Source organism: Anabrus simplex, chromosome 3 (genome assembly GCF_040414725.1).
Source record: "Anabrus simplex isolate iqAnaSimp1 chromosome 3, ASM4041472v1, whole genome shotgun sequence".
In the NCBI taxonomy this organism is placed as follows: Eukaryota; Metazoa; Arthropoda; class Insecta; order Orthoptera; family Tettigoniidae; genus Anabrus; species Anabrus simplex.
In genome coordinates, this window is record NC_090267.1 from 48,335,424 (window position 1) to 48,348,774 (window position 13,351).

The window sequence follows — 13,351 nt, forward strand, 5'->3', positions numbered from 1 at the left end:
GACCGCCCAGTCGCATACCGAGAGTCCTGGCCTCAAATCGTAACTCCTAGAGTTGTCTTTCTTTCTTTCTTTCTTTCTTAATCTGTTTATCGTCCAGGATTGGCTTTCCCCACGGATTTAGCGAGGGATCCCACTTCTACCGCCTCAAGGGCAGTATCCTGGAGCTTCAGACATCGGGTCGGGTGATACAACTGGGGAGAAGGACCAGTACCTCGCCCAGGTGGCCTCACCTGCTATGCTAAACAGGGGCCTTGGTGGGGGATGGGAAGATTTGCAGGGATAGACAAGGAAGAGGGAATGAAGCGGCCGTGGTCTTAAGTTAGGTACCATCCCGGCATTTGCTTGGAGGAGAAGTGAGAAACCACGGGAAACCACTTCCAGGATGGCTGAGGATGACATTGCGTGACACACCAGACTAACGCATCTAACTGGCGCCGTGGCTTAGATGGTTAAAGCGCCTGTCTAGTAAACAGGAGGGCCTTCATGGCCTGTACCGAGATAACTTTATTTTGCTTTGCTCTGCCAGGAAAATTGTAAAGTGGTACGAGGGCTGGAATGGGGTCGGCTCATCGTGGGGATGTTACTGAGAAAAAAATGGGTTCGATTCCCACCTCAGCCATCCACAAAGTGGTATTGCGTGGTTTTCCGTGGTTTCTCACTTCTCCTCCCGAATTATGTTGTGTATAAGCAAAGAAAGAGTAAGAAACGTGATTTTAATTTAATAATTTATCTTAAATGATGAGCATCTCTGAATCATTTTCTATAGTCAAGAGAAATAATGTATATAGCAAGGACTTATATTTTTCTTTGATATCAAAGGCCTTTAAATATTCAGCCGTGGTCTTCAGTTAGGTACCATCAAGGCATTTGCCTGGAGAAGAAATGGGAAACCACGGAATACCACTTTCAGAATGGATGGCTGAGGAGTGAATCGAACCCACCTCTACTCAGTTGTTCTCCCGAGGCTGAGTGGTCTCGGTTCCAGCCCTCGAACCACTTTTCAAATTTTCGTGGCAGAGACGGAAATCGAAACCGGGCCATCGGGGGTGGCAGCTAATCACACTAACCACTTTACCACAGAAGCGGACAACATAATAATAATAATAATAATAATAATAATAATAATAATAATAATAATAATAATAATAATAATAATAATGTGGCGCATAGCCTATGGAGAGGCTTGGTGGTGAACCAATGAAGATGAATTGAATCGTGAAGACGTCATAAACACCCAGTTCCGAAGCGAGAGGACTGAAGTGTATGAGGATGTTGATTCCGAGACCTGTAACGGGATATTGGACCAAAGGCAGACATTCTATCCATTTAGCCATAAAGCCGGAGTTAATTTGTTAAACCCGAAGCTACCATTTCCGCTGATGAGGTGTTGAGTATTAGCAGTAACTTTTGAAACAGCATCGACAACACAGCGAGCTACTCCGGTGGCTCAAAACACTTAAACCAACTATCGAAAAGGAGTAACCTAAGTCTAGTGGTAGCCCAGGTCTTGATCGCAGCATACGCCACTGACAAGCATCTTGTGCACAATGAATTTGTAGATAACGTTCAGAACCTCTATAGACACTTCGCCCAATCGGAGGTCCGCTTTCATTGAACGAATGAAAGTATAGTTTTGGTACTTCATCATCAGTCAACACTATCTGCTCATTAAATCTCCCCAGAGTGATGAATCTTCTTCTTCTTCTTAATCTGTTTACCCTCCAGGGTTGGCTTTTCCCTCGGACTCGGCGAGGGATCCCACTTCTACCGCCTCAAGGACAGTGTCCTGGAGTTTCAGACTTTGGGTCGGGGATACAACTGGGGAGAATGACCAGTACCTCGCCCAGGCGGCCTCACCTGCTATGCTGAACAGGGGCCTTGTGGAGGGATGGGACGAGTGATGAATCACTTGTGGAATTCACCATTTTTTTAACAACTTTTTATTGATACAAATACATGCTTACAAGTTTTACAGTTGGTAGGTTTACATGTCTCCTGGTCTACAGTAAGTCCGTTCCACTTCCACTACCACTTGGCAGTTCTGGAACATTCTTACATTGCTATGACATTAAGTGATGACCATGAACGACCTGGTCTTGGGTAAAAAAAAGAATAGTTCTTGTGCCTAATCCTTCGGCGCAGTTGGTACACATACAGAATACAACACCAATAATGACATAGATGACAGTACAAATTTAACAAACAATGTCTTAGTAGAAATATAGAGAGTAAAAAAAAGTAAAAGGTCTCTTTTTACTTTGGTAACTTGGCACTATTGAAGTTTGGTAGAAAGCATTATTATGTAAGCGTTAGGATGAAAAGAAAGACAAATAATAAAATATAATAGCAACACACTCTTTTTGGCTTTACCGAGCTGAAACAGTAGCACAAGTTGCGTAGAATTACAAAAGACATTAAAAATAAATAAGTTACTTAATTATTCATGTTGTTTTCAGTAGAGAAGTCTTCCATGATTGAGTACAATAACGGACTATATTCCCCCACATATTTAGCTTTTGGTGACGATAACACTTGACCAATACCATCTTGAATATCTGGACACAAACTATTGTGTCGAGAGTTCCGAGTTCCAGGAGTTTTTAATACTGTATGCACGTACACTGCAAGCACTAACACGAGCACAGATGTAAAATGAGCTGAAGTTGTCCCAAAGGTGGGGCGGACAAGCCATTCCGGTGGTACTTCAAAATGTTGGGATCGAGCAGTCCGTTTGATGATGTACGTCACATATCGCCAAGCTTGCGTAACACGGGCACAATCATGCAGACGGTGGAGAAGAGTGTCTTCTCCTCTGCGACACACGGTACATAGTGAACTTTCCGCCATACGAATATTATATAGTTTACTATTTGTCGGCACAATATCATGAACAACTATATACCACTTTGCTTGAAGTTCAAGAGGAAGAACCCGATGCGTAATATTTCTCCAGATGCGATTCCAGTTGCAGACCAAAATAGACTGCTGAATCCTGGGAGCTACATATTGGCTACGCTGCAGAAACATATAGATGCTTCTCGAGGTCACGTTATTGTTCATAAAAGTGTGTGGTAGATAGCTCATTTCATATTTCAAATATCGCGCATGAGGGGCGAATTTATCTACATCATGGAAAGGGGGAGGGTTAGGCAACTGCTGTAAACTGCACCACTGTTGGAGAAAATTTTGAGAATACGGATGACCTTCACCAATAAGGAATTTTATGTGTCGATTGAGGAATAAGGCTGTCACATGGTTCTGAATATTCTTGAGTCCTAATCCACCAGTAGATCTTGACAGAGTTAAAGTATCACGATTCACCCTTAGGATTGAACCTTGCCATATGTACCATCCTACAGCAGACATTATCTTAATACCGGATACCCGAGGCAGAGGTAGGATTTGACCCATGTAACCCAGTTTACTGATTATGTATGTATTGATGTACTGAATTCTTTGCAGTAATGATAAATTCCTGTGTTTTTCTCGCTGTAACAGTCCGCGTATCACATTCACTGTTTTTCCCCAGTTACGCTGGATCATTTGGTGAAGACTGTTAAAACAACTAAGGCCTAAGATTTTTACCTCGTTCTGAACTGTTGCCCAGTTTAACAAAGGTTTATCACGTATATGGCTTGCTCCTAGTTTTAACAAACACGATTTATGAACGTTCAGCTGTGCACCAGATATATTGCAGTAGTCACTGATAGTTTTTTGGAGATCTTGTGCGTTTGTTCTGCGGTCCGCAATGATAGTGACATCATCAGCAAAGGCAAGGATTTCCATCTTATCTCGGTCGCGTAAACATGCTAAATTACTCAATAGTGGTTCAAGAGATAGCACAAATAATAACATAGAAAACGGACATCCTTGTTGTACTCCTGTTTTTATGTTAATTGCCTTAGTAAAAAACCCATTAAATTGGACCTTCGTAGAACCTCCCTGAAGAACATGTTGTAGGATACCAATAAAGCGGTTGTCTAGTCCCATTGCACGTAGAACAGCAATTAAATAGGTATGATTCACTCTGTCAAACGCGTGATCGAAATCTAAAGATATTAGTTGTTTACACTGCCTTCTTACCCTACAATCACTGATAATGTCTCTTATTGCACATACTGAGTGTATAATGCTCCTATCGGGAGCTCCGCACGATTGGTGTGCCCCTAAAGCATCGGACATAAGGGAGGTCAGTCGCTGTTTAAGACATCGGGTGAGTAACTTGTAATCGAAATTCAGCAGAGTAATTGGTCTGTAATCATCTATACTCTTAGGATTAGGCTTTTTTGGTACCAGTACAATCAATCCCTCTTTTAGGCGACTTATATTTGGTCTTGAATATAACACATCATTTAAAGCTAGCGTAAGGTCTTCCTTGATAACCGGCCAAAATGTCAGGTAGAATTCTCGTCCAAGGCCATCTAATCCAGGGGATTTGTTAGGCAGACTGCGCTGTATGGCTTCATAAATGTCTTCCTCCCGCAATTCTTCAATAAGATAGTCTTGTTGCACATGTGTCAGTCTTCCTCGAACAGAATCAAAAAAGGCGCTGTTGCTGTCAAGAAGAACATCATTCGTCTGTTCATACAATTGTGTAAAGAAATGTTCAATTGTGTTCTTAATGATATTGACATCCCCAGAAGACTCACCACTTGACGATGCCAGTTTCGAAATATATTTTTGTTTGCCTCGTTTACTCTCACGAATGAGATGGTACAATGATGACATTTCATCGGTAGTATTCCGATGATCTCGTGCTCGTATTTTAAGTCCTTCAATCATTTCTCTGTGTAGTTTGAGGAGAAGTGCTCTTGTTTTCTTGATACGAAGATATGTTAATGGGTTCCTGGGATCTTCCCTATAAAGCTGACGTAAACACTTGTAAAAGAATTCGGATTTTTGATTGAGCTGTCGAGTATACTGAGCACTAAACCGTTTCAGGAATTTGATTACATTGGGCTTTGCATAGGATAACCACCACTCAAGTCTCGTTGTATAACGTGAATGATGTTTTCTCCATAGTTGCCACTGCACAGAAAACTGTTCCTGCAGTTCTTCACTGTTGAGAATATTTGCATTTAGTTTCCATACACCCCTTCCCCGAGCTACTCCCAGCTCTGATTGCTTTAATTTACATATATATGCTGCATGGTCCGAAAATTCGACGGGGCACACATCCGCATTCCCAACATGCTCTTGCAGACTTTGACTGACATATATTCGGTCTAATCTCGATGCTCCTTTCGCGCAAAAATATGTATAGCCGGGGTCGGATGATGCTTGTAATTCTCAGGTGTCTATCAGTTTGAGCCCTTTCACTAGAGTTGACAAGGCTATACAATTCTGAAAACTCCCGCTCTGATCTTTAGCATTGAGAACTGCATTAAAATCCCCGCCAATAACCATGCGATCTCTATGATTTTTAATTAGATGTATGATATCACTTGTATAGAATTAATTTCGTTCGGCTCTCGCCTGAGAACCAGAAGGTGCATAAATATTTACAATTAGAAGTCCTTTTATGTTGAAACTGATACCACGAGAACTGGGAAGAAAAACGGGAGCTGTATGGGGAATTGTATCTTTTATATATATAGCTGTACCTCTTTTGGTCTCGTTGATATTTACTATTCTTTCATACCCAAATATATGAAGTAAATCATCTGTAGCAACCTCCTGTAACAATGCTATATCAACATCTTGGTCACGAATTAATTTCTTAAGAAGCTGCTGCTTGCTGTCTATCTGGATACAGTTAATGTTTAAGGTCATTATAGTGTACGTCAATAGCATGAGGAATGTAACATTCATCTGGATAAAAAACTGAACTGTCGAGCCCTTGGATCTGACAGACATTGCCAAACTACCGTCTCTCACCTACCCTCCCTCCTTGTCTTCGAGGATCCTTTGGGCTGATATAAGGTTGTACTGACTTATGGACGCCATCTTTGGTGGTCGGGGTAGTTTTTAGCTTTTTAACGTTTTTCTCTGGCGGAACAATCTGACTTGAGGGAACTTCGCTAATGTCGTTAAGCAGTGAATGAGGCGAGGGTTCAAGGTCATCTGACCACAGCTGTTTAGGAGTCTCACTATGACCTGTCAAATTTTCGGTGGTGTTACTATCATCAGTATCTAGTTCCATATCTTCCTTCGGAGGACTGCTAGTGTTGGGGTAACTAGAACTATTTAACTTGTCTGCCAACAAACTGGTTACGTCAAAGTCTGTATTTACGAGGTCAGAATTAATAAGTTCGTTTCCTGTCGTAAGTTCAGGGACATTTGTGTTATGGTGGGGTGAGTGTTCTTCAACTTGAATGTGATCCGTAGATTGTTCCAGTCCTACAGTGCCGACATGAGCTGGTTGTGTGCCTGTTTCTGGTCCGTGCACATCGACTGAGTTGCCTTGTCCATGTGTTAGAAGGTTATTTGGAAGGGAATGTATCTCTGCTTCCGTTGTGGTAACTTGAACTTCGTGTAGTGTATCTTGTTTATGTCCCCGGCTGGTCTGGTCTTGTTGTGACTCAAGACCGATAACCTGTCGTGAGTCCAGCTTGTCGCTCCTGCCTGTGTTTACAACTGTGTCGCTCGCGGGAGATGGGGCAGTGGAGTGCCCTGCAACTACTTGACTCATAAGCCTACTACCTGTTTCACTTGTCGAAGTTGCTCCTCGCCTTACCGGGCAATCTTGTCGGAGATGGTCACTACCACGACAATAATAGCATGTTTTTGGTTGTCCTTCATAAAGTACCTGAGCTCGATATCCGTCGATTGTCACTATTGTCGGGATAGCACTTTGTAATTCGATACGCATAGCTCTAATGCCGCTAAATACATTAAATGTGTATGTAGGAGACCATTTTTCATTACGTATGTCCCTAACTTTCCCATATTTACTGAAATAAGTTGCCACGCGTTCATTGGCCATTTCAATAGGAAGATTCATTATACGTACTAGTTTCGTGTCCACATCAGCACATGTGATAATTACCTCCGAAAGTGAACCATTGAATTTCTTTACCTGAGATTTTCCTGCTGTTGAAGTGAGAATGCGCTCCATCAGAAGTTTGCTGGTTAATTTTATGTACACTGCTGTTTCCAAATTGTCCAATTGTATTGCTTCCACTTGGTCAACATTTAATTTTAAAACTGTTTCAATCCACTCATGAATTTCTGCCGGTCAGGGTTTGTTTAGTTTATCAGGAAATGCACATTTTAATGTATTCTTCCTAATATTTAAGCTTGCCATTGTCTTGCACTTTGTACTAATACCACTCGAAACACTCTACCTCACAGTACACAACAGAACAGCGCGTTCGATGTTTACGCTTGCACGTCTCACAGCGAACTGATTAAGTTAGGTACCATCCCGGCATTTGCTTGGAGGAGAAGTGAGAAACCACGGGAAACCACTTCCAGGATGGCTGAGGATGACATTGCGTGACACACCAGACTAACGCATCTAACTGGCGCCGTGGCTTAGATGGTTAAAGCGCCTGTCTAGTAAACAGGAGGGCCTTCATGGCCTGTACCGAGATAACTTTATTTTGCTTTGCTCTGCCAGGAAAATTGTAAAGTGGTACGAGGGCTGGAATGGGGTCGGCTCATCGTGAGGATGTTACTGAGAAAAAAATGGGTTCGATTCCCACCTCAGCCATCCACAAAGTGGTATTGCGTGGTTTTCCGTGGTTTCTCACTTCTCCTCCCGAATTATGTTGTGTATAAGCAAAGAAAGAGTAAGAAACGTGATTTTAATTTAATAATTTATCTTAAATGATGAGCATCTCTGAATCATTTTCTATAGTCAAGAGAAATAATGTATATAGCAAGGACTTATATTTTTCTTTGATATCAAAGGCCTTTATTATTCAGCCGTGGCCTTCAGTTAGGTACCATCAAGGCATTTGCCTGGAGAAGAAATGGGAAACCACGGAATACCACTTTCAGGATGGATGGCTGAGGAGTGAATCGAACCCACCTCTACTCAGTTGTTCTCCCGAGGCTGAGTGGTCTCGGTTCCAGCCCTCGTACCACTTTTCAAATTTTCGTGGCAGAGACGGAAATCGAAACCGGGCCATCGGGGGTGGCAGCTAATCACACTAACCACTTTACCACAGAAGCGGACAACATAATAATAATAATAATAATAATAATAATAATAATAATAATAATAATGTGGCGCATAGCCTATGGAGAGGCTTGGTGGTGAACCAATGAAGATGAATTGAATCGTGAAGACGTCATAAACACCCAGTTCCGAAGCGAGAGGACTGAAGTGTATGAGGATGTTGATTCCGAGACCTGTAACGGGATATTGGACCAAAGGCAGACATTCTATCCATTTAGCCATAAAGCCGGAGTTAATTTGTTAAACCCGAAGCTACCATTTCCGCTGATGAGGTGTTGAGTATTAGCAGTAACTTTTGAAACAGCATCGACAACACAGCGAGCTACTCCGGTGGCTCAAAACACTTAAACCAACTATCGAAAAGGAGTAACCTAAGTCTAGTGGTAGCCCAGGTCTTGATCGCAGCATACGCCACTGACAAGCATCTTGTGCACAATGAATTTGTAGATAACGTTCAGAACCTCTATAGACACTTCGCCCAATCGGAGGTCCGCTTTCATTGAACGAATGAAAGTATAGTTTTGGTACTTCATCATCAGTCAACACTATCTGCTCATTAAATCTCCCCAGAGTGATGAATCTTCTTCTTCTTCTTAATCTGTTTACCCTCCAGGGTTGGCTTTTCCCTCGGACTCGGCGAGGGATCCCACTTCTACCGCCTCAAGGACAGTGTCCTGGAGTTTCAGACTTTGGGTCGGGGATACAACTGGGGAGAATGACCAGTACCTCGCCCAGGCGGCCTCACCTGCTATGCTGAACAGGGGCCTTGTGGAGGGATGGGACGAGTGATGAATCACTTGTGGAATTCACCATTCAGTCCGTCTCCTAACCCACTCATTTAAGTAGAAATTTAAAATTCATTTCATTGGTATACGTTTCAACTAAGAGATGACGGGCCAAGGGGGTGTAGCTCAGTGGTAGAGCGTCCGCTTCGCATGCGGAAAGTCCTGGGTTCAAATCCCAGCTCCTCCATTTCTTTTTATGAAAACTATACGTGAAACCAGTAGTGTATGACTGTGTTAACAAATAGTATTTATAACTAACTGTCCGCCCTTGTGGTGTAGTGTCCGCAGCCGAATCCTCACGGCAGTTATTCTTACCTTTCTAGTCAGGTAGCTCCTCAAGTGTAATCACTAGAGTCCGGATTTCCATGCACTATCAAATCTCAAAAAATGCATGAATTCATGCACTATCATATGGCAAAACATGCACAATAAACTGGAAAATATGCACCATCAAAATTCAGTTCCTTTTGAAACATTGTACAGAAACTACCCTAATTTCTCCAAATTGTCTTGATTTAAGCCGCCCATCCGTTTATCTGTCAGCACAATCTTAAGAACAGAAAATGTTTTTTCATCACAGGAAGTGACAGATGCATACTTCAATGAAGACATTTGGACAAAATGAGGTCAAATTGTACATCTTTTGCATTTTCACCACAATACGTCTTCTATAAGGTTGACGAATTCAAAATCAGGATTTGAACTGATTAACTTATTCAACTTATCTCTAGCTGCGGCAGCTACTCCTCCATGCGATGATTGCAGACACATTTGAATGTCCTTAATAACTGGTAAAGATTGTCTGCTGCGATAGCAAAGACGTGTGACGGACGAGTGAGAGTTCCGGGTAGGACATTCCAGGATAACAACGGTAGAGGGTTCAATGAAAAACCAGAGTTTGTTAGCTGCTATCCCAGTAACCACACAAGTGCGATACAAGTTTTCTTTTGTTCGTCTAACAGACGAAAAATGAGCCGTCAATGATTAATGCACAATTTACGGTTCAATTTACAGCAATGTACAACTGCAAAACTGGGACACCTTATTCCTAAGAATTAGATCATCGACGTGGGGACTTCCGAAATACGTCATTATTTACTCAAGCAACAGATAATAAAGTGTTTGGTTAATTGGATTATAGGACTTCTGCCGTATGTAGGCTACTACTGTAACTTTGATTGTCACATAGGATGCCAGGAATACATTCTCTCCGTCTATCAGTAATAGACATACTATAGCCTATAACGTGGAAAAATTGTCCCAAATTCTGCACACTAACATTCAGAAATGGCACTATCATGCATGGTAACAATTTATATGCGTCAAAGTCAGAATAAAAGTCATATTATATAATATTAAACGTCCAAATATTCGTTATTAAATCCAAAATCTTCCAAATATGCATTATGCATGAATTTTCGCCTAAAATGGCCAAAACATGCCAACATGCACGGAAAAAGGACGGTTATTTGGAATTGTTAAGTCGTAAAACGAATATTTGCAAAGTTTGAGAAGTGTAGCTAGCTTATTGAAAAACATGCATTTGCATGGAAATCCGGGCTCTAGTAATCACGAAGGCTCGAATTAGCTCATAGATTGAGGTTAAAAAATCCTTGTTCTAATCAGGATCCGAAGTAGGGGCAACCTAGTGAAAGATGATATGCTACATCTACACCACGAGGCCAGCGTGGACGAGTTGGACTCCAGATTAAAACTAGGATCGGTACCATCTGGTCAATTCCGTGACGAGTCAGGCTATACTCATCTTAACAGACCAAAACGTGTCTTCAATTAAACCAAACATTATTATTATTATTATTATTATTATTATTATTATTATTATTATTATTATATTCAACCCGTTCACCCCTCCCCTCCTACTCCAGGAGTGTTTCTCCCATAGGATCCAACCTCTGCCGCCGACATTTGGTTAGGGATACAACTGGCCAGGAGTACAAGTACATCGGCATTGGCCCTGTTCTGAACAGGGGCCTTGTTGGGGAGGGGGAGATTGAATAGGATAGTCAATGCAGAGGGAAGGAAGCGGCCGCGGCTTTAAGTTATGGTAATAAATTAGGTACCAACCCGCCATTTGACTGATGAACTGGGAAACCTCGTAGGAGGACTGAAGTGCCAATCGGACCCAATCTACTCACTGAATCCCCCCGAGGCTGAGGGTATCCAGTTCCACTCCTCGTACCACTTCTCAAAATTTCCTGGCCGAGCCGGGGAATCGAACCACGGCCTTCAGGAGTTGCAGCTGATCACTCTATCCACTATGACACAGCGGCAATTAAGTCCATTATTAAGTTTTAGTCCGCCTCTGTGGTGTAGTGGTTAGTGTGATTAGCTGCCACCACCGGCGGCCCGGGTTCAATTCTCGGCTCTGCCACAAAAATTGAAAAGTGGTACGAGAGATGGGACGGGGTCCACTCAACCTCGGGAGGTCAACTGAGTAGAGGTGGGTTCGATTCCCACCTCAGCCATCCTGGAAGTGGTTTTCCGTGGTTTCGCCCTTCTCCTCTAGGCAAATGCCGGGATGGTACCTAACTTAAGGCCACGGCCGCTTCCTTCCCTCTTCCTTGCCTGCCCCTTCCAATACTCCTATCACATCGCGAGGCCCCTGTTCAGCATAGCAGGTGAGGCCGCCTGGGCGAGGTACTGGTTATCCTCTCCAGTTGTATCCCCCGACACATAGTCTGAAGATCCAGGCGGTACAGGTGGAATCCCTCGCTGAATCCGAGGGAAAAACCGACCCTGGAGGGTAAACAGATAAAGAAGAAGAAGATTAAGTTTTAGCCTAATTGATCATTATATGAAATTTCATTGAAATCCGTCTGATGAGACTAGCACGGGCCGATGCTTGGCTTGAATGATGCGAGCTGATGACGATCTCCACCTATTTACTTCGATCACTCACTTCCGTCCGTTGTGTAAGAAGTGATTTAGAGAACACTTAACTTAAAGCCACTGTCACCACATTCAGTCGGACATCACGTGACACAAGAAAAATGACAATCGGCCGGCGCCATGGTTTAGTAGGTTAAAGCGCCTGTCTAGTAAACAGAAGATCGAGGGTTCGAATCCCTCCGGTGCATCTTCGGGTATATTTTTAACTTTAATCTCAAATTTCACTTCGATGGTGATGATGATGCTTCTTGTTTAAAGGGGCCTAACATCTAGGTCATCGGCCCCAGTTTCACTTTAGTTTGAACTACAGTATGCGAATGGTAGGAGTCCACTCCGGCAAGAACAGACTGAATGTTGTAGAGGAAACTATGAATGTCTCCGCTGAAATTACGAGTAGGCTAACCGTAGTCCGCCTCTGTGGTGTAGTGGTTAGTGTGATTACCTGCCACCCCCGGCTCTGCCACGAAATTTGAAAAGTGGTACGATTGCTAGAACGGGGTTCATTCAGCTTCGGGAGGTCAGATGAGTAGAGGTGGATTCGATTCCCACCTCAGCCATCCTGGAAGTGGTTTTCCGTGCTTTCCCACTTCTCCTCCAGACGTTTGCCCTGATAGTACCTAACTGAAGGCCACGACCGCTTTCTTACCTCTTCCTTGTCTATCCCTTCGAATCTTCCCATCCCCCGCAAGGACACGGTTCAGCATAGCAGGTACTGGGCGAGGTACTGGTCATCCTCCCCAGTTGTATCCCTCGACCCAGAGTCTGAAGCTCCACGACACTGCCCTTGAGGCGGTAGAGGTGGGATCCCTCGCTGAGTCCGAGGGAAAAGCCAACCCTGGAGGGTAAGCAGATTAAGAAAGAAAGAAAGAAAGAAAGAACCAAGAAATAAATAATAGATAGATATAATTACCACTTGTTAACACAGTCATACATTCACTGGTTAACCGAAACCATTCGTTTCACGTACATTTTTCGTTAAAATAGGTGGAGGAGCTGGGGCTTGAACCCAGGACTTTCCGCATGCGAAGCGGACGCTCTACCACTGAGCTACACACCCTTCGTAAGTAGTCGCCAAGTTGAACTGTATAGTCATACAAAATGAATCTTAACTTTCTAGTTCAATAGCAGGTTAGGACAAGGCTGAATTCCTGTTGAAAGAGAAACTATAGTACTCAAGTGATAGTCCGTCTCTGTGGTGTAGTGGTTAGTGTGATTTTCTGCCACCCCCGGCTCTGCCACGAAATTCGTAAAGTGGTACGAGGGCTAGAATGGGGTCCACTCAGCTTCGGGAGGTCAAATGAGTAGAGGTGGGTTCGATTCCCACCTCAGCCATCCTGGAAGTGATTTTCCGTGGTTTCCCACTTCTCCTCCAGGCGTTTGCCGTGATAGTACCTAACTGAAGGCCACGGCCGCTACCTTCCCTCTTCCTTGTCTATCCCTTCCAATCTTCTCCTCCCCCGCAAGGCCACGGTTCAGCATAGCAGGTACTGGGCGAGGTACTGGTCATCCTCCCCAGTTGTATCCCTCGACC

General features: G+C 43.3%; 2 non-coding genes across 2 annotated transcripts; one reads left to right on the forward strand and one right to left on the reverse strand.

Annotated features, from left to right (window-relative positions):
- The first annotated feature begins 9,025 nt into the window (after positions 1-9,025).
- Positions 9,026-9,097, forward strand: TRNAA-CGC (transfer RNA alanine (anticodon CGC)). The gene has a single exon. It is a non-coding gene; the product is annotated as a tRNA-Ala (tRNA).
- A 3,708-nt stretch (positions 9,098-12,805) lies between these two features.
- Positions 12,806-12,877, reverse strand: TRNAA-CGC (transfer RNA alanine (anticodon CGC)). Its single transcript has one exon. It is a non-coding gene; the product is annotated as a tRNA-Ala (tRNA).
- Positions 12,878-13,351: the final 474 nt, after the last annotated feature.